The 21,054-nt window shown below is 48.1% G+C and overlaps 1 protein-coding gene across 8 annotated transcripts in view; it reads right to left on the reverse strand.

The window, feature by feature from the left end:
* The window catches only part of ZNF644 (zinc finger protein 644), a 580,031-nt gene that overhangs the window by 482,657 nt on the left and 76,320 nt on the right, over positions 1 to 21,054 (reverse strand). For all 8 annotated transcript variants that reach the window (XM_085602161.1, XM_085602154.1, XM_085602162.1 and 5 more), the window contains exon 2: positions 15,230 to 15,277. The gene's annotated coding sequence lies outside the window, so the exon portion shown is untranslated. The remainder of the gene's footprint in view (positions 1 to 15,229; positions 15,278 to 21,054) is intronic.

Below are 21,054 nucleotides of genomic sequence, written 5' to 3' on the forward strand. Positions count from 1 at the left end.
TAAGAAGTCCTCGTAGACGGTCTCTTCGCCTCTTTCAAGATCTCCATACAGTCCTGAGGTAGGTTCAAGTGTCCATACTGTACTAGCTCAGGAGCCATGCTGCCAAACTCAAGGATGAGAGATTGGGGTGAACCATCTGTCCTCCGAATTTCGTGAGAAGGTCCGGCCGACACGGCAGGCGCCGGTGTGGTAGAACAGACCGGTGAAGAAGGTTGGTGAACCACCATTACCTCGGCCACTCCGGAGCAATCAGGATCATCCTGGCTCTGGATTGCGACAGCTTGATCAGCACCGCCGGAATCAGGGGAATGGGTGGAAAGGCGTAGAGAAAGCTGTTCGACCAGCTGATCCATAGTGCATTCCCCAGCGTCCCTGGTTGGTAGTACCTGGACGCGAAGTCGCGGCATTTGCTGTTTTCTGCCGTAGCGAACAGATCGATATCCGGAGTGCCCCACTCTGCGAAGACGTCTCTTAGCACGTCGTCGTTTAGCACCCACCCGTGATTTTCTTGAACGAGCCTGCTGAGCGCATCGGCTTGGGCATTCTGCACTCCCGGCAGATGGGTTGCCGTGATAGTTAGGTTCCTGGCCACCAGCCAATTCCAGATCGTCTGTGCCTCCCGAGACAGCGTGCGTGAACGGGAGCCCCCCTGCTTGTTGAGGTAATACATGGTAGTAGTATTGTCCGTCTGAACTAGCAGGGAGTTCGTCTTGAAGGAGGGATGGAACGCCTTCAGGGCCAAGTGTACCGCTCTGAGTTCCAAAAAGTTGATGTTGTAAGTCATCTCCGTCTGTGACCATATCCCCTGAATCTGAAGAGGGCCCGAATGCGCTCCCCAGCCCTGGAGAGACGCATCGGTCACTATGGTCTGGACCGGAATATCCTTGTGAAAGGGAGTCCCCTTGCAGACATTCTCTGAGGAGCACCACCATTTCAGAGACTGTAGAGCGTGTTGGGACAGATGAATCTTGTCCTCCCAACGCCCCCGCCTCTGGTCCCATTGATCCTCCAGACATTCCTGCAGAGGCATCATATGCAGACGTGCATTGGGGGTGAGAAAGATGCATGAAGCCATCGACCCCAGTAAAGAGGACACCGTCCTCACTGTAGGAGAGTGGGCTGAGAGGAGGTGCAGGGCCTTCCAACGGATAGATAAGCGTCTCTCCTCCGAAGGACACACGCTTGCGTTCAAAGTATTGACTGAGACCCCAAGTACTGGAGACACTGCACAGGGATCGGCACTGACTTCGTCATGTTGATGTGCAGTCCCAGGCAATGAAGCAAGGCAGCTGTCCTGTTGAAATGACACTGGGCTTCCTGGTACGTGGAAGCTTTGATCAGCCAATCGTCCAGGTATGGATACACAAACACTTTGTTCTTCCGCAAGTGTGCTGCCACCACTGCCATGCACTTGGAGAACGTCCTTGGTGCAGACTTCAGACCAAACGGGAGTACTGTATACTGGTAATGGTTGTTGCCTACCAGAAACCTCAGGAACTTGCGATGCTTTTGTGCGATCGGCACATGAAAGTAAGCGTCCTGCAGATCTATGGCGCACAGCCAGTCTCCTCGATGCAACTGAGGGTAAATCTGATGCAGGGATAACATACGGAACTTTTCTCTGCGGATCCACTTGTTTGCTTGACGCAGATCTAGAATAGGCCTGAACTCGTTCTTGTCCTTTTTTCTGACGAGAAAGAACCTGGAGTAAAGACCTTTTCCTTTTTGCCTCAAAGGAACAGTCTCTATCGCCTTCTTCTTTAACAGAATGTCCGCCTCCCCCTGGAGCTCTCGCACCATGTAGGGAGAGCGCACTGGTGGAATCTGCGGAGGCGGGCTGGTGAAACGAAGACTGTACCCATTGCAAACAATATTCAGCACCCACTTGTCCTGAGTTATTGTTCTCCACTCTGCCAGGTAGTATTGAATACTTCCCCCCCCACCGGAGCGGGTAACAGATGAGGGGGAAGTGACCTTTCAGGGCTTCGACCCGGCCGGGCCTTTGTTCCCCGACGAGGATTGCTGCTGTCCTCTGCCCCTCTGGCGCTTTTGAAAGGGCTGCCTCGGGAACTGTTGTTGTTGCTGGTGTTGTTGTTGACCAGACGGACGCCCTTGGCCGCGTTGTTTAGAATAACGCCTGCCATAGGAACGGAATGATCTCTTCTGTTTCTTGGGTTTTTCCAACCCCACGGCCTTCAGGGTTTCTGCTTCGGCCTTCATGCGGGCCATTTTGTCATCCGCATGAGACCCGAACAACGTCGTGCCAGAGAAAGGTAAGTTAGCAATCGTTTGCTGCGCTTCAGGCTTTAGAGAGGTAAGTCTCAGCCAGGAATGTCTCCTCATGTGTACTCCATGGCAGTACCCATGGGCCGCCAGCAATGATACATCCCCCGCTGCACTGATGATCTGGTTGGAGACCATCATGCCCTCATTCAACACCTCCTGAAAGTCTTCCCGTTTATCCCTAGGCAGGGAGTCAGCAAACTGTTGCAGGGAGTCCCACAACGATCGGTCATAGCGACCCAGCAGAGCGGAGGCGCTTGCAGCCTTTATAGTCGTGGCCGACGTAGAGCACATCCTCCTCCCCAAGGAGTCCATCTTGCGACTCTCCTTATCCGGGGGAGCTGTTGAAGAGGGCGACGTGGAATGTTGTTTCCTAGCCGCAACCACAATTACAGAGTCCGGGGGAGGGTCCACCCTGAGGAACGCCGGGTCCGAACCAGGGGCCCTGTACTTCTTCTGCAACCTTGAGGGAGCAGACTTCACAACGGCTGGTGTCAAGAAGACCTCCATGGCTGGTTCCTCCAGACCTGGAACCAAAGGGAGGAGGGGGCGTGATAGATGCGCCTTGTGTAATGTCTCGAATATCACAGAGGTAGGGGGAACTGGTACTGTCACTGAGATTCCCAATTTTACCGCCCCTCTCATCAGTACATCTTGGAAAGTGGCAATATCATCCACTGGCGAGATTCTAGTAGGCGGTGTTTCCGATAACGTGGGGGAAAGCTGTCCAGTGCCAGAAGAGTCCGTATACCTCGTGCCTCTGGATCGAGATCTATACCTTCGTCGTCCATGCCTTGTGTGAGTGGACGATCTGTGTCTGCTCCGTGACCTCCGGCGAGATCTAGAGCGTGATCTCAGTCTGCGTGGGGTCTTAGGAGCCACTGGTAGCCGAGGAGAAGGCGGGAGCTGTGGCACCGGAGGCGGTGGTAGCGGAGGTGGCGTAGGTTGCTTAGGAGGCGCCACTGGGAGCCGGGGGTCAGGTGGAGGTGGAGGAGGAGGAGGAGGCGTAGGAGGCTTCTGAGGCCGCGGCTGAGGTTGCGGCCGCGGTAGAGGCAGTGGCAGGGGGTCCATTGGAGACTCTCTCCGTCCATCACCCCTTGCAGGAGAACCCGGACTAGCTCTGTCCGGACTTCCGTCCACCCTTCTCTTCTTTGCGGGTCTACCCCGTGAAGAGGCTGAAGCGAACGAGGGAGAGCGTCCTCCTCTCCTAGATCCACGACTGGATATCGTAATCACTGAAGTGTTACCAGGTGATCTCGTCCTCGACGTCGAACTGTGCGTCGACCTCATACGGCTTCTCCTCGCCGTTGAACGCAAACGGCGTCCCCTCGACGTCGAACGGCGACCCCTGTCTTTCCTAGACGTCGAGCGCCTTCGTCTCGACGGCGAGCCTCTCGACGTCGACGGTGAGCGATGTCGCCTCGACGGCGATCTCCTTCGCCTCGACGGCGATCTCCTTCGCCTCGACGGCGATCTCCTTCGTCTCGACGGCCTTCGCCGGTGTCTCTGCGTCGATGTCGTCGACGTCGATCTAGGAGTCGACGGTGAAGGAGACGAGCGGGCTCGCCTCGACGGCGAGCGGCGCTGTCTGCGGGGCGCAGTACGACGTCGATGGTGTGTCGACGTCGACTGTGAAGTCTTCGACGGCGACCTAGTCCTAGGTCTCGCCGACCCCTCTCTCGACGTCGAACGTCGAGGACGCCGAGATCCAGAGCCCTGGATCGACGGCGAACACACCGGTGCTGTACCTCTCGCCGTCGTCGTCCTCGACGTCGAACGGGATCTTCCGGCCGGTAGGCGTCGTTTCTGCTCCTTTTTCTGCCCGGAGGTCCCTCCAGTGGCTGAAGCATGGGCAGAGGATGGGGAAGGAGATCCTCCATGCCCAGAAGTCCCACCTGTTCTCTGCTTCTCCTGTCCCTGAAGGCGAATCTTCTCTCTGTCCCTCAGGGTCCTCTTGGAGAAGGTCTTGCAGATGTCACATGTAGCAGGGACATGTGAAGATGATAAGCAGAGAATACAGACATCATGTGGGTCCGTCTTGGCCATTTTCCTCCCACACTCAGGGCATTTATCAAATAAAGCCATGTTAAGTAAAATAGAGTGGGTCAAACTGCACCAAACTACAGGATGCAGCAGAGAAAGGCTCTAGACGTCGAATGAACAAACTTTTATCTTCAAAAAACCAATTTTAGTCCAAAACATCCACCCAAAAGGGTAGAGCTCAATGCTCCCGGGTCCTGTTAGCAGGAGCCGGAAAAAAGAACTGAAAGTAACTTGCTTTGGCTGTGCATCCTGGGATACCGGGGGTCTCTGGAGAGTTCCTTAAAGGCACGGTATCCTTTTAGCAGACACATAATGACAGCCTATAGGGCTTGTCTGTCCACCCCTTCCTCTTTATTGTTTAAAGGGATTTTGGTGAAGGGAGTGTGATACAATAAAGGAACATGTCAGATGTGAATAAAAATGACATTTAAACTTTATTTTGGCTTTTGTGTTCACTTCAGATGAAGTGCTGGCCAGTGCAGCCATATTGTTATTAGGCTGTATTATTTTGTCTGTTTCTTAACCTCTTCGACGCCGATGACGGAACGGTTCCGTCATGCACGTCGGTTGGGCTGTGCTTATGACGGAACCGTTCCGTCATGGCCCCGCCCGCGCTCAGAACTTTCAGCACCGCGCGGGAATCCGCGCAGCGCTGAAGAGGTTAAGTGTCTTTGCAGGTTTGCAAATGCAGGACAGCTTAAGAGATATTTTGATTGCTCCGGGATCCCCGCACATGGGCGGGACTATTCATAGATTTTGACTATACACAGAGATCCCCTACTACAGAAACCGCTATTTTCCTAAATCAGTGTGGTGTTATCACTGTTACTGGGAGTGTGGTTGCAAATATTTTTGCCTTGGAGATAAGCCGGGCTGCTCGTGCAAAGCTACCAGAGGGTGAGCAGTGGTTATCTAAGAGGGTGTCCCTCCTTTCCCTGACTAGAAGCAAGGGTCCCTATTTGGACTAAGGTACCTACCTCAGCCAACTAGAGACCCCCAGTTCTAACAGCTGTCATTAGGGACCGCTTTATAGTAGCTGAGGCTGAATGCTCTAGACTCCGACAGCTGGAGGTAGATAAATTAGAGCGAGAAATAGATGATTTGGAACAAGAGAGAATTCAGAACCCTTTCTGCGAGGTTACCCATAACCTGATCGCAGTTAGAGATCAGCTTTGCATTCACTACACTAATATGGCTGACCTCTCCGTTCTCCATCGTAAAAAGCGATCTTACATTACAGTTGACAAAGTGGGTACTCATCTTGCCAGGATACTGAGTAGTAAGATGGAGAGAATATATTAAGTAAACACTCAAAGACTTGGGGGATCTCCATTCTGGATGATGCAGTCAAGATTGAAGGATTCTGTCTTTTATCTCATGGACTCCCATTCCCCTACACGTCAAGCAGGTTTCTTGGAGGGGGCATGAATTCCCAAAGTCACATATTTGCAGAGTGGGGTGTTGAAAGTGCGATCCACATGGAGGAGGTTAAACAGGCCATTAAGTCTTTAAACATAATACAGCCCCAGGCTCTGGTGGACTCCTACCCCAATTCTTTGAAAACGATGTGTCCCAACTGGCCTCAAAACTCAATTTGTTATTCAATTACTGCTCCGCCACTTCCACTATGGGAGAGGCCGTCATTACAGAATGACCAAAAGTCAAGAAAGATCCCAGACAATGTGCAAAATATCACCCAATTGCTTTGCTCAACATGGATATCAAATAATATACTATACTTCTATCCTGACTGCATACCATGAGGGGCTCCCCTTCCTGGTACACGCCAATCAGAGCAGCTCTGTGCAGGGATGCCAGACACATAACAACGGGATGGCCATCTATCTGGTCGAGAAGGCTGCTCTAAAGAAGATAGCTGCAATCCTTTTATCTCTGGATGCAGAGAAGGTCTTTGTCAAGTAGATTGGTATTTTCTGCATTTCACGTTACAACAAAAATGGGGCAGAGTCCCACATTTTTGGGTATGATCTTGTCCAATTACACAAATTCAACTGCAAGAGAAACCTTGAATGAGCGTACCTTGACCTCCTTTTCAATACGCAAGGACAACAGGGAGAGAAGTTCATTATTCTCCCCCCCCTCCACCCCCCCCCCCCACCACCTTCTGTTTGCCCTCTTCATTGAGCTTACCTGATTCAACAGATGCCCGATGATTGGGGCGTGGAACTATAAGGTCTCCCTTTACACAGAAAATTAGCTTTTGACACCAAGTTCACCGGGCACATCCCTTCCTGCAGTAGTGGCCATACATCGGTCCTTCAAGCTTGTTTTTGGGTTATATAACTATGATAAGTCAGAGGCACTGAATTGGATTCTTGGGGATGAGGAGGTGGCAACATTTGATTCCCCTCTTTCCTTGCAGTCGGCTACTCATCCATCAAATATCTTGAGGTCAGGATTACAAGAACCCCAGGGAACTCTTTTTTTTTTCTTTTTTTTTTAACTACCCATCCCTATTGGCAGCTGTAGGAAACGATGTAGCCTCTGGAGGATATTTGATGTTGTCCTGGGTTGGCAGGATTAATGCAATAAAGATGAGTGTTTTACAGTGTCTCCTCTATGTGTTGCAAGCACTTCAGACTTGGCTGGGCAGTGCCGTGCCTATCTGAAACGAATCCAATACTGGTTGTTGAGCTTCATTTGGAAAGGGAAGGCCACTTGGAATCCTTAGAGATTGCTGAGCCAGCCAGGAGAGACAGGGGGCCTAGCAACACCTTGCATTCCTCTCTATTATGCAGATGTTCAACTGGGGATGGTGGTGGGATGGTTCCGGACGGATTCCGAGAAAGATTGGCGCGGGATGGACGCCATAGTCCAAAGACCCTTTGTGACCTGGTTTGAGTGGATAAACAACATACATACCCATCTTAGCACATCCGTGTATACCAAACTGAAAATATGGGACATGCATATGGCACTAAGGGGGTAAACATTATAACACAGCCTTTACCCTTGCCCAGGAGAGTCAGGCATTTCATATATATGGGTAGGAAATGGGGGGTTCAGGGTGCAGGATAAGTTCAGACATGTTTGAGAATGCTATTTCTAAGACCTGCAATGTAAAGCAACGTTTAACCTCTTGGAGATGGAGAGGCTACATTATGTACAGATCAGACATAGGGATAACACTCCCTTCTGTGCACTCAGTAGCTACTAGAGAGAATACCCAATTTGAAACTCTCCTAAATTGGTGGGCACTATTGGCACAGTTGATATTTATAAAATGCTATTAACAGATGATACTCCACTGATGTGGAAATTGAGTGGAGATCATATGCTAGAGAAATAAAGTATAATATAACAGTGGGAGAGGCAAGGAACGGATAATCATTCATTCTTCATTATCAACCCTGGGAAAGGAGATACACAATAAAGTGTGGGATTGGCACTATACACCCCACAGACTGCATCGCATTTACCACAATGCAACTCCCAGATGCTGGAGGGGTTGTGGTGCATAGGGAGAGGCATTGCACATTAGGTGGGACTGTATGAGCATCCACCATTTTTAGCAGTGGGCGTCACGATGGATATATTGGGCTATTGGATCCAGCGGTTACCGGAAGTGTTGCTTTTAGGGCTAAAACCTACGGATTTGAAGGTGATGACAAAACAAAAGTTCCATATGGTGCCTAAGTGTCTAGGAGCCACCAAACTGATTAAACCCCTTAATTGGAAAATGTCAGACTGCCCCCCACTCATTCATTGTCACCATTAACTCTGGTCTAAGAAGCAGTTGGTGAGCAATATGAATGGTGCCCACTTCCTTTATGAAACCAAACGAAAGCCTGTATTTACCAAGTTGAGGGAAGGTCCGCCAAACTCTGTGCTGTGCCTGCAATGGAGGGCCCTTATTTAACTGATGTGATTGTGAACCTCTATTTTCATCGTTCCTTTGAATATTGTATTGAAACGTGTTGTATGCTTTCAGGGCACTCACACGGATGGATGCAGGGAGGTGGGGGGGTCACCCTTCGGAATTTTAGGTTTGCAGAGGGGAAGAGGGTGGGATAAGTGGGGGTGAAAGAACAAGCATTTGTCTTTAGCAAAAGTATAAAGGGACACCCATGTTGGCACTCTGCATATTTCAGTCAGGGGAATTGTTTTAGTCAATGTGGAGATGAAGACTTGGCCCGGTGAACTAAGCCCCAAATAACTACGGTTCCACTTTTCGGAGTACCCCATCGGAGTGGAATGATGGCAGGACGGCAAAATGACATCTACCATCTCTGCGGGTAGCTCGAAGGAATTCAGATGTTCCCTCACAATCTTAAGGTATGACGGTGAAGACTCTGGATGTCAAGTGCAGAACCTGCCCTTCTGAGGGGGAGAAAATAACCACCCTGAGTGGAAGACTGATAGGGGGACCCACGGAAAGGTGGAGAAGGTCTGTGTACCACATCTTCGTTGGCCAATATGGGGCAAAGAGAATGACTTGGGTCACATGTCTGCAAATCTTCCTCAGAACCTGAAGTATTAAGGGCATAGGAGGCACTGCATAGTGAAAAGGAAAATTCCACTTCAATGGAAATGCATCACCCAACTCTCCTTGCAATGGATATCGGAGGGCACAGAAGTGTGGGCAATGCGTGTTGTTAAGGGTGAAAACAGCGCTACCTGAGTGGGAACTTATTGAGCAAAGAGGACCTGGACCACCTCCATCTGGAAGCATTACTCTCGATCGATAAAGTGGCGTTGACTCAGATTCTAGTGTTCAGATGGCCCGTCTGATGGTTTGCAATCAGCCAAACTCTGTGTTGATGATCCCAAGATGAAACTCTCAGCACTTCTTGATAGAAAAGCTAAGGCATCACTCATCCCTGCTTGCTGACTTACTACATTGCAATTGTGTTGTCTGTCAAAATCTGGAAGAATTGACCACAGAGGTAAGAAAGGAATACCTTGAACCCCAAAACAAACAGCCTATATTTCAAGCAAACTGTAGCAGAAGCTTCTCTTCTGAAGACCAGAGGCCACTGATCTCTAATTCCTCCAGATGAGTACCCCAACCTGGGGAGGAGGTATCAGTTACCAACGTGGCAACTGTTGCGAGGGGGTTGGAAGGATATCCCTGTGATAAGGTTTTCCTCCATCCCCCACCAGGTCAGCTCCACTGCACTGTCCCAGGAGGTCACAATGGTGTCCAACAAATCATTCTCATACTGAAACCGCTGCCTTCTGAAGCACTACTGGAGGGCTGTCATGTGTCATCATGCATGTGTCACCAGAAAGATGCAAGAAGCCAGCGGATCTGGTGTGGTAGGCATAGAACCATCAGTACTGGAACTCGGACACCCTCCTGAAATATCCGAATCATGTCACAAATATCCCAGGGGGAAAGGTTCAAACCAATGTTGTATCCAGTACTGCTCCTATGAGCAGGATGTGCTGAGAGGGCTCTAGGGGAGGTCTTGGCACATTGATGGAAAATTTCAGGTTGTAAAGCAGAGATGCTGTCAACTGCAGGTGGGGGGGGGACACCAACTCTGATGACTCTGCTTTCAGCAGCCAGTCATCAGATACGAAAATATTGTTATTCCTGGCCTTTTGAGATGAGCCGAGACCAACACCATCATATTTGATGATGGCTATGTCTAACCAAACAGGAGGACTGCAAGCTAATATTGTGTGGAGCCCACTATAAACCACAGGTTCCTCCAGTGCAACTGTAGAATAGGTACATGAAATATGCACCCTGCAAGTCCAAAGATGTCATCTAGTCTCATGTTTCCCATGCTTAAAGCACCTGAGCTAGGGGCAGCATCTTGAATTTCTCCATGCGAAGAAAGAGGTTCAAGATCCTGAAGGCCAGGATCAGACACAGACCACCGCCCTCATTGGGAACCTGTCTCCCATTTCTCTTTGTCAGTATCTGGTTATGGTGCCTTTGTGTCTTGTTATTGAGCCTTTTTGTCTGTTTTTCTGCCTTCCTGTTTTTTTTGGACTGTTAGTGTCCTCCGTGCGTTTCCTTCCCGCCGCTGCTGCCCCCGTGGGCCCTGCCTGTTCCAGCTCCCGCCTCCCAGCTGCGCTTCCCTTCCCCTTCCCTATTTAATGGTGGCCGCGCACAGCGGCATGCCAAAGGCAAGCCCGTCTGCGCCTGTCAGTGAACCGACCACGACCTGCGCCAGAGACCCTGGTTCTCCAACCACCCACCGCTACGACGCTGCTGCCCTCCTCGCACTCAACCCCGGAAGGAACAGCAACTGCCAGCTGTCTACACCGGCCACCACCCACAGCCAGTTCTCCTGCTGACACTGCCGACAAACCTTCACCACTCTCTGCACCGCCACGGCAGACGCCCCCACTCCAGATGCCAGCAGCCCCAAAGCCCTTAGATGCATCCTCCACAGCGTGCGCTCCATGCACAGACACGCAGTAGAGATCTGAGACCTCCTCGACACCTTCTCGCCAGACGTCACCTTCTTCACGGAAACATGGACCAACCCCACCTCCGCTCCCGACATCACCACCGCCATCCCCGACGGATACAAGCTCCAGAGGAAGGACAACCGCAACCGCCCAGGGGGGCGACTCGCCATCGCACACAAGAGCGCCCTTCGACTCACCACTTACAGCTCGAGCGATTCCCCATCCACCACCGAACACCTCCACTTCCAGATCCAGACCAGCCCCAGAACGACTTTACGAGGCACCCTCGCCTACAAACCTCAAACCACGTTTACCACTACCATTGACAACCTCATCGCGCCCCACCGCATGGCCTCCATGGACCACATACTCATCGGAGACCTCAACTTCCACCTTGCCAACCTCTACGACCCCTACTCCGCCACCCTCCTGGACAACCTCACCAACCTCGGACTGCAACAACTCGTCACCACCCCTACCCACAAGGCAGGACACCACCTCGACCCCAATCTTCTTAGAAGGCAACAACGTCCACTAGAGCCACACCACGCAACCCATCTGGAGGGACCACCACTGCGTTCACTTCCACATCTAAAAGCCCACCGCACCCAAACCGGCACCCCGCCCACCAAGAAGGAACTGGAACAAGATCACCAATGAACACCTCAACTCCACCTTCAATCACGAAGCCACCCCCACCAAGACCTACGTCAACTCCGCAGCCAAAGAACTTCACAGATGGATCACCAACTGCGCAGACGAGCTTGCCCCCCCCCCCTCCTCCTCAACCTCAACAGACAGTGATCTAGGAAGGCCTCCTAGTTCACCACCAACGTCCAAGAAGCCAGACGCACCTGCAGATGCCTCAAGAAGAACTGGAGAAACAGCAAAACTGCGGAAGACCACTCCACTTACAAGAAAGCCATTACAGAATACCACCAACTCATCAGACCTACAAATAGGACCTTCATCTGTAACAATATCCACACCAACACCAGCAACGCAAAGGAACTCTTCAACATCATCCAGGATTTCACCAAGCCGCCCAGCGAAGCCATGGACGCCACAGCCTCCCAAAACCTCTGCAACAAACTCGGCTCCTTCTTCCACCTGAAAATAAGATCTCTCTATGACAACTCTGACAGACAGACACTAGACACTAAACCTACTCCGCCCCCCAGCAACGAAAGTCAGACTACCATCTCCTCCTGGACCCCAGTCACCACAGAAGACAACGCATCAACCAAAATTCACTCAGGATCCCCCAGAGACACCGCCCTCCGCACATCTTCCACAGAGTTGCTGCCGCCATCGCACCAGATCTACGAAGCACCATCAACGCCTCGCTCGAAACCTGCACTTTCCCCGATGACAGGAAGCGCGGAGAAGTCAAGCCCCTCCTTAAGAAGCCCTTAGCAGACCCACCGACCAAGAACTACTGACCCATCTCTCTCCTCCCCTTCAGGGCCAAACTAACCAAAAAGATCGTCAACTTCTAACTAACGAAATTCATAGAAGAGAACCCCATCCTCGACCCCTCCCAATCCGGATTCTGCAGCAACCACAACGCAGAGACCGCCCTACTCGCCGCCACAGACGACATCTATATGCTCCTCGACCAAGGACACACCTCCCTGATCCTACTCGACCTCTCTGCAGCCTTCAACACCGTCTCCCTCACCACAAGACTCCACGACGCCGGCATACAGGGGACCGCCCTAGACTGACACCGCTCCTTCCTCACCAGCAGAACCCAAAGAATCAGACTTCCTCCCTTGCTCTCCAAACCCACAGTGATCAGCTGCGGAATACCCCAAGGATCCTCTCTCAGCTCCAAGCTTTTCAACATCTACATGGCCCCCCTCACCCTCATCGTCGGACAGCATGGACTCAGCATAGTATCCTACTCCGACGACACCCAGCTCATCCTCTCCCTCACCAAGGACCCCCTCTCCACCAGACTCAGCTGCCAGGAAGGAATGAAGGACGTCGCAACCTGGATGAACAGCAGCTGCCTGAACCTCAACTCTAAGACAGGAGTCCTCGGACCCTCCCCCTCTGCATGGGACAGCAACTGGTGGACCACCGCCCTCGGCAGCCCTCCCACTCCCACGGACCACGCCCGGAACCTCGGCATCATACTCAACTCCTCTCTATCCATGACCCAACAGATCAACGCCATCGCCTCCACCTGCTTCAACACCCTCCACGTTCTTCGCAAGACCTTCAAATGGATATAAAAGCCATAGTCGCAAAACCCCTAGTACTAAGTTAATTAAATTATTAATAAGTCTCCCAATGTTTTATCACTCAAATAGAAACTTTTAAATGTATTTTGGAAATTCAATAATTTTTCTCAAAATATCAGCGTTCAGGTTCTTAAAATACACACATTCTGTACTTGACTACACACTTTTCAATTTAAACATATATTCATTCACCCAAGCTAACGCTTCTAATTTAGTACTGTGGTCTGCACAGAAACAAGCCACTTAAACGCAGGTGGAGAGCTACCAGTAGCTCATGAGCTACTCGTTGGAGAAGCCTGTCCTAATCTCAATGGCCAACATAGATACTGTAAAGCCTGAAACATCTTTAAAGGGAACATAATTCATCTACCAAATAAGAAATATCATACCTGCTCCATCAGCCTATATGCACAACCTTGATATGCCGGGACACTCTAGTGAAGAAGTCTTGTTTGCTGTTTACCTCCTGCAAGCATCTTTGATGAAGGTCAAGGTGCTAAATCTTTATTTTCTTACCATTTAACCAAATGGTTAAAAACTTTGCAACTCAAAGAAACTCTTACTCTTAAAATATAATCCATTCACAGATAAACGATGAACAGGACAATATCTCTCCAAGCAAAAGTTCTCTCTACATCCCCCATGTATTTTAAAAATGTTAGGTTATTAGTTGATACGTTTGCCTTAAATTGGTCAAGACTAATAAGTTATTTACCTGTAATCCTAGTTGTCTTTCAGTAACAACCACTGAATAGTCCCGCCAATGCGCAGGGACCCCGGTGCACATAACATATACAATATATATGTATGCTTGATCCTGACGTATGTACTATGCAAAAAAAAATAATTATATATATATTTATTTATTTATTTATTTATATTATCTACTGGCGGTCGCCAGTAGATAGTTATAGTTAGGACCGTGTTTTCATAGGAAATCTGAAAATTCAATTTTGAATAACTTTGGCGCCGGTTGACGAATCCTCGCAAAATTTTCAAAACTAATGGGGCGCTCCGCTCAGCTCCTACCCTGAAAGTCTCGGGGGCTGAGAAAAAAGGGGGGTCCCAAAACGCGTTTTTCCCATGCATTTTCCCATAGGACCTTTAGTCGAAGGTACAGCCCGAATGGCTGAACAGAATTACTTGAAATTTGGCAAAGAGGTAGTCCTCAGTTCAGGCATGTGCCTTTTGCATATATGGTGTCAATCTGTTCAGTAGTTCCTGTGAAAATTGCAGTTAAAAGCACATAAATATCTATAGCCGCGCACCGAGCGCGCACGGTGCCGTGCGTGAGCATAATTCTGATTGGTGGATTCATGTCAGTCAACATTCGAATCGGTCGAAATCAGGAAGTGTCGACCGCCATTTTGTGTGTGACAGTGAAAAAGAAAGGTGGATAACGTGAAAAGGGGGCAGGGTACAGAGTTGTCATGAGTGATGTCATGAGTGAGGTCACTGACCATGTCATGAGTGATGTAATATGTGACATCATCAGCAGTGGATTGCGGGCGCGCGAGTTATAGTTAGCTGAACTAACTATAACTGGAGAATTTCATTGTTTTTTTACGAGTGAAATGTCCAGCTAACTATAACATGTGTGAAACCTATGGTTTTTTCAGTGAATATATATTATACACACACACACTTACAAATTACATAGAAATTCTCATTTAAAATGAACCATACACTTTCAACATTTCTGCAAAACAAAAAATGCAAACGTTACAATGTAAAAACACAACCTTTATTTAAAAGGAAAAACGCAAGGGAATGAAAATCATTGTTAGCCAATAGGCTGCATTGAAAACCATAGCAGAGAAAGACTGGCACCGAGCCTTTAAGACCTCCTGAACTCCATCATTGCTATATGCTATTATGCTCTAAATACATTAAAATCCTAGTCGTAGTCGGTCCACACCTTCTCTGTGAAATCATTCTTTCACCTTTAAATCCCATAGACATATAATGCAACACATATAGAGACCGGCTTAGAACCGGTCTTGCTTAACAGAGCGTGTTGCCTTTTAGGTCTTTTATTAAAGATCTGCATTATGTTCTCAAAAGGTAGGATAACGATCTCAAAGTAGGCCTACTGATTTCTAACAAAAAAAGTCCTGCCTTCTTTAAACTGCATGCACCTTACTATTTAAAAATACTCACTGCCTGCCCTACTTTAATGTGCGTTAAATCTGAACATTTGCTCCTGCATTAACGCACGATATGAAAAGCCTTAATGGTGATTGCAGAATGATAAGCATACTTACATTTGTTTTCTGTGACTAAATCATTGATAGAAAACTTCAATTTCAACCCTGAAAAATAAGAAAGAAAGAAAGAAAATCTTGAATATCTGACATTTTGCTTTGTAAATTTAAAAAAACCCACGTAATGAATATGTTTGTGGTTAAAATTCACAATCTTGGGACGTGGATTCTGGTGTCAACTTTTTCTACTAAAAGCAAAGCAGCCTAAACAAAATACAACATCAAACTAAAACACACACAGCTTTACATCAAACTACAAATCAAAGTTGAACCCAATAACAGACTTCACAGTCTAACCACCAAAACCGGACCATTACATCCCATTTCTTTACTACCCACCACCATAAGGCGAGGGTGTGGTAACTGGGCTGTATCTAAGAGGGTGACTGCAGTGACAATGGAATGTCACTGCTGTCAGGCTATTGTGTCATAGGCGGGCCTGGACTGTTCAGTTTTGAAATGTTAGAGCAGTTACTGATTTAAGTTGTTGGGAGATAAATGGAATCTTCCTTATCTCTTAATAAACTTCAACTCGGCCTCAAGACCACTGTTCCCGTTAAGGTGCGCGCGTGCGCGCACACACCTCTGTTAACGTGAGCGCGCACTGTCGTATGTGCAGTGCGCACACACCCACGACATCCCACGAGTGAATCGCGCCGCTGCTTTAAAAAAGCGAGCGGCGCGAAAACCACTCACATCCTGGATGCGGTGTCGGGAGTGAAGGTAAGGCGGGGGTTGGGGGATTGCGGCTGTCGGCACCTGCGGGGCAGATTGTGGGCTTTTAAGTATTCATGTTAATCACAGCCCCTTCACGAGCTGTGATTAACATAAAAACTTAAACAAAAGCCCACACTCTTCCCCACCAGGCCCGGTTCTAGCCAAACAGGAGCCTTGGCCTTCGCAGTGAGGGCTTGAAGGCATGCGCGCAACGCCATGGGGCTCAAAGTGCTGCAACCCCCCCTCGTGTGTGTCAGCCCGGAACGAGACAGCTTCCCGGGCGCACACAGACAGCTTTAGAAATTATCGCAGCCGCACCCGAGTACTTAACAGGTCTTTAAAAGACCATTTACATGTTAACCTGGCTTTATTTATGGTTTCACCCCTTCATCTCCACATGGCGAAAGGCGACAAATCCTTTCTTTGACAATGGTAACCAATGCCTACTGTTCTGCTGCGTGGATTTTTCTTTTTCTATGCAGCGCAGGAGAGAAGAAGTTTATTTATACCTATTTACCTTTCCTGACCCTTGCAGCGGCTTATCACATCAGGCTGTGACGCAAAGTTTGACTAATGGAGTAGGTACGAGAATGTGTCACTACATTTTTTTCTTTTTAAAATCTGCACAGTGTGTGCTTCATTTAACCCCTTCAGCGCGGCGCGGATTTCCGCGCCGCGCTGAAGATTCCATGCGCGGGCGGGGCCATGACGGAGCGGTTCCGTCATGCGCACAGCGCAACCGACGCACGTGACGGAACCGCTCCGTCACAAGCGTCGAACGGGTTAAACAGTTTTTATCATTATCATGGCCGATGCAGGACAACAATAAGACAGTACACAATGCCCAGATAACACTGGTGATCCTGCTGGAGAGCAATCATTTGTCTGTCAGATGAACTGTATTTTATGTGGATAGCTCAGTGGGTTACTGCCTTTGTCACAGAGACCCTTGTGTTACTTGCAGTTCAGAAGTTACAATCCTAACATAGGACAGTGACCAATGAACTGTCAAAGAGCTGCAGACAAACATGAATGGTATAGTTAGAACTTGGCTTTTTTGTTTTGTGATATAGTTAGAACTTCCGCAGGCTTTCATTATTCTAATGTTGCTAAAATGAGTATGTTCGGGCAGATATACATTTTTATCAGTAAAGCTGACCCCCATGGAATACTCTATAAATCCTAAGGTTGTGTTTCACCAGACCAAAATATACTGCCCACCAGTATGGAGGACATGTGATTCCTACACCTTGTAATCCTCATTGGCTTATGTGACATTCCCTGTAGACTGATTTACATACTTGTATGATTCATTGTCTCTGTATAATGTGTGCGTGGTGTAAAGTACTGACACACACTACACGGATAGGAGTAGCGCTATACAACAAATGAAAGGCATATGAGAGAGGGGCTAAGTAAAGATGAGGGGCACTGTTGGAGGGTGGCAGTGAGGGAATCCGAGGAGGAGGTCAATAGAGGGGGCCATTGAGGAATGAGGGGCACTGTTGGTGGGTGGTAGTAAAGGTATTTACGGAGAAAGAGGTTATTGGTGTGGCACCAAAAAATACTTTCGTATCAGCGCTGAAGCCGGCCCGGTCATGGCCTTTGTTTATTTAATTAGCAGTCGGGTCATAAGGGCTACTGTGGAACATACTTTAAAGTGCGTGCTAATTATATGTACTGCTATATTCAATGTTTTAAGTTTGTAGGCGATTTTACTAATGTCTTTACCGGGAAAAATGAAAGTGGAGTCCTATGGTGCCTGATATGGGGCCCAAGGTCAGCTCTCTTGAGATAAGGTGCACTGGAGAGGAAAAGTGGATAATCAAGCCTGTAAGGGAGTGCGTTGCAGAGTCCGGGGTCAGGCGGAGGTAGTAATGAAGAGGGATTCTCCCTGAAGGCTCGCACAAAGGGAGCCTGAGAAGTGTCACTTGCCTGATACTCCCACCTCAGAAACCTCCTCTTCCCAATAAAGGAACATTACATGGAAAAAGCACTTTTTGAGAGTGATAATATTTAGAAAGAGATTTGGAAAAAAGTGTGTTTTACTGGGCCTTGTAAGACTAAGGAGGGGCCGGAAGCAGGCCTGCCTAGACATATATGCGACAAATCAAGCCCGCAGTGGCCCACCCAAATGCACCCTTGGCCCACCCAAATAAAAATTCATGGAGCCGGCCTGTTCCCCACATGGCGCTTTACAAACAAAAGAGTAGAGCAGGTTTAAAAACCCAGCGTGTACTTTCAGAAAGTACACGCTGTGTTTTTAAAGTTGCTCTTCTCTTTGCAATCTGCAGCCTCTCTCCCTTGTCGTACCTACAGCATAGCAGGAGGTATGGGGTCGAAAATGCAGAGCTTGAATTCTAGCTATTCACTTTGTGGTTTGAGACGTACAGAGGTTGGCTGTTATTTAGGCATCTATTTTAGTATTTGAGGAACTCCCTTTCAATCGGCTGCCCTACTGTGCCTTGTTTTGTGTTTTGTTTAAACTTATCTTCAAGTAAAACATGATTGAAGGTTATTCCTCTTGATGCTGATTTTTAAATTTCAGGCTGAATTTTTCTATTTACTGTTAAAAAACACCCTTACGTTCTTACAATCAAAAGCTATATTACTCTTCCGCTCAGGTGGTCTGTTGCAGGTTTTCTGTCATTGCAATGAATGGAAATGCAGCTCTTTGATAGTTAATAGCTTACTGTTCTATATTAGGATTCAAACTTCTAAACTGCAAGTAACAAAAGGGGCAACATTTCCCCACCCAATGAACAGTGCTCCAGTTAAGAATCTTTTGTAAAATCTTATGATTGTACCACCGTTGGGGGAATATTATCAAGAATGGCGTTAAAATTATCGCCGCTTTAGCAGCAGGAAACTGCCGCTAAATCAGTGATAATGGGCTTGATATTATGCCCTTGAGCATTCCAATAGAAGCCCAGGTTCACACCAGAACATGGGCTTCTATTGGAATTCTCAAGGGCATATTATCAAGCCCATTATCGCCGCTTTAGCGGCAGTTTCCTGCCGCTAAAGCGGCGATAATTTTAACACCGTTCTTGATAATATGCCCCTTGGAGTCTTGTGCTTTTCTAAACCTGAAGTGTACTTGCCTGTGTAACCAATTAATGTCATGGAGTGTTTATCCAATTTGCACACCGACCTTAAGACCCTTAATGTGGCGCTGTATGTGTAAAAATGCATCATCTTTTCACTTTTTAAAGTAAACGTTTGGAGTGACATTTGGCGCTGCACACACGCGCAGTCTGGTTCCTGGCGCACATAGCCAAGGTTGCAGCGCACAGAGACCCTCCACTGCCGCACACAGAGGAAAAAAATTAGAGGGAACATTGCTCAAGACTATCTTTTACTGGATCACCTATTGAGAATCTTATAAAGGCATAGTCGGTAGCTCGAGGAACCAGCTCAAGTGAAGTAAGAAACCCAACAAAACACAACAGAACTTCTATTTTTCCGGAGGACATTTTTCCCTGTACGATCACTGGAAGGTCGTGTGTTTTTGTATTTAACTTTTATCGCACTCATATTGGTGTTGCATTGAATCTTTTACTGTTCTATTAGCACGGCCGCTTGATTTCCCTTTTCTTCCCGGTGTGTGAGACGAGTGAGTCTCTGTGCCTAATCCTGTAATCCTGAGAAACACACTGTACTTTAAGTGCCCCATTACTTTATAACCACGACGTATGGGCAGAGAGAGAGATTGCTAACGCATACCCCAGCGCGCTTACCCCACGCCTCACCACTTCAAATTCCACTGTTGCAGGCGCACTCCTCCTCCAACTGCGTGTGTAGAGAATTCTGTAGTGGGCACACGGAGGGTGGAGCACAGCGGCAGGATCTCTGCATGGTTTCCATGATCCCAGAGGGGTCACGGCTATCATGTTCGATAGTTGCCAGAAGCTATTCGCTCCTTGGTAAGAGGGGCTAGTAGTGGCATTGTGAGCTAGCTGGACTAACATATCCTTTAGGAGTGCCTGGAATCAGTCTGGACACAAATCCCTTAGCTTATGTTTTCTAAACGCGCAGATGCTTTATAGATTTGTAGGAACAACACAACACAATCTTTAGGCAGCAAAAGGAAAAGTAAACCTGATTTGGAAAGCTTTCTCGCTGACTGAGCTAAAAGGGGCTCTGCCGAAATAAATCTAACAGTCTACTCAACTTACAATAGGGAGGGCGAACAAGAGTTTGGTAGATGGGGTCCTCTATCACATTTGTAACACACTAACCTGTTCGCAAAACTTTAAGATGGAAGGTGACCACCCAGTTATTGACATAGTAAAGGAGGCAACTGGACGGTTTGTTTGGATGTCATGAATGAATGCCTGGCAGTCCTAAGCTATCGCCATAATAACAGGATTTTTTCAATTCAGCTCAAAACCAGACTACCATATTCACCCCTGTACCATTAAGCCTCTCCTGGGCACCCTGGTGCTTCAAAGAACTATTGGAGCTAGTAACAGAGTTCCTCTAAGCCAAAGTTAGCCTTGGGAATTTATTAGCAATATATGATCCTAATATATCAACACACATACCTTCTCCAAAAGCAGAGCCAGTAGACAATCTTTTTGTTTCATTAATACATATGGCAAAGCTAGATTTGATTCAGAAGAGACGTACTGAGTTCCTGGGAATCGGAACAGACTCTAGGATGGCTAGTGTTCAACTGCCAAAGATAAGGGCTATCTTAAAGGAACTAAAGAGGGGTGTTTCAGGAGCATTTTTCATTCAGATTGCTAGCATTACTGCTTTTGTTCCTGTGACCCCTGCATAAAAAGAGAACTGCAATGTTTAGTGTCTTCATCTTTGAAAGGGTTTGTCATACTCTGAACCTGTAGCTCTACCAAAGTGAGCCAGACAGAAAAGGCATCAGTGTCTCGACCACATGGAATCTTAGCACAGTACCAGGGGTGTGAAATAAAATAAAATATCTACTTGTCCATGGGACAGGTTGGTTAATAAATCTACTTGTCCTGCAACAAAATCCACTTGTTCCTTTGGTGCCATGTTGTGCAGCGACAAATTACGGCAATAATCTCATTATATAGAAGCTCCGATAACAGCCTCTCTGATTATACCAGAGTCCATACCGTAGT

This window comes from Triturus cristatus, chromosome 4_2 (assembly GCF_964204655.1).
Source record: "Triturus cristatus chromosome 4_2, aTriCri1.1, whole genome shotgun sequence".
NCBI classification, from domain to species: domain Eukaryota; kingdom Metazoa; phylum Chordata; class Amphibia; order Caudata; family Salamandridae; genus Triturus; species Triturus cristatus.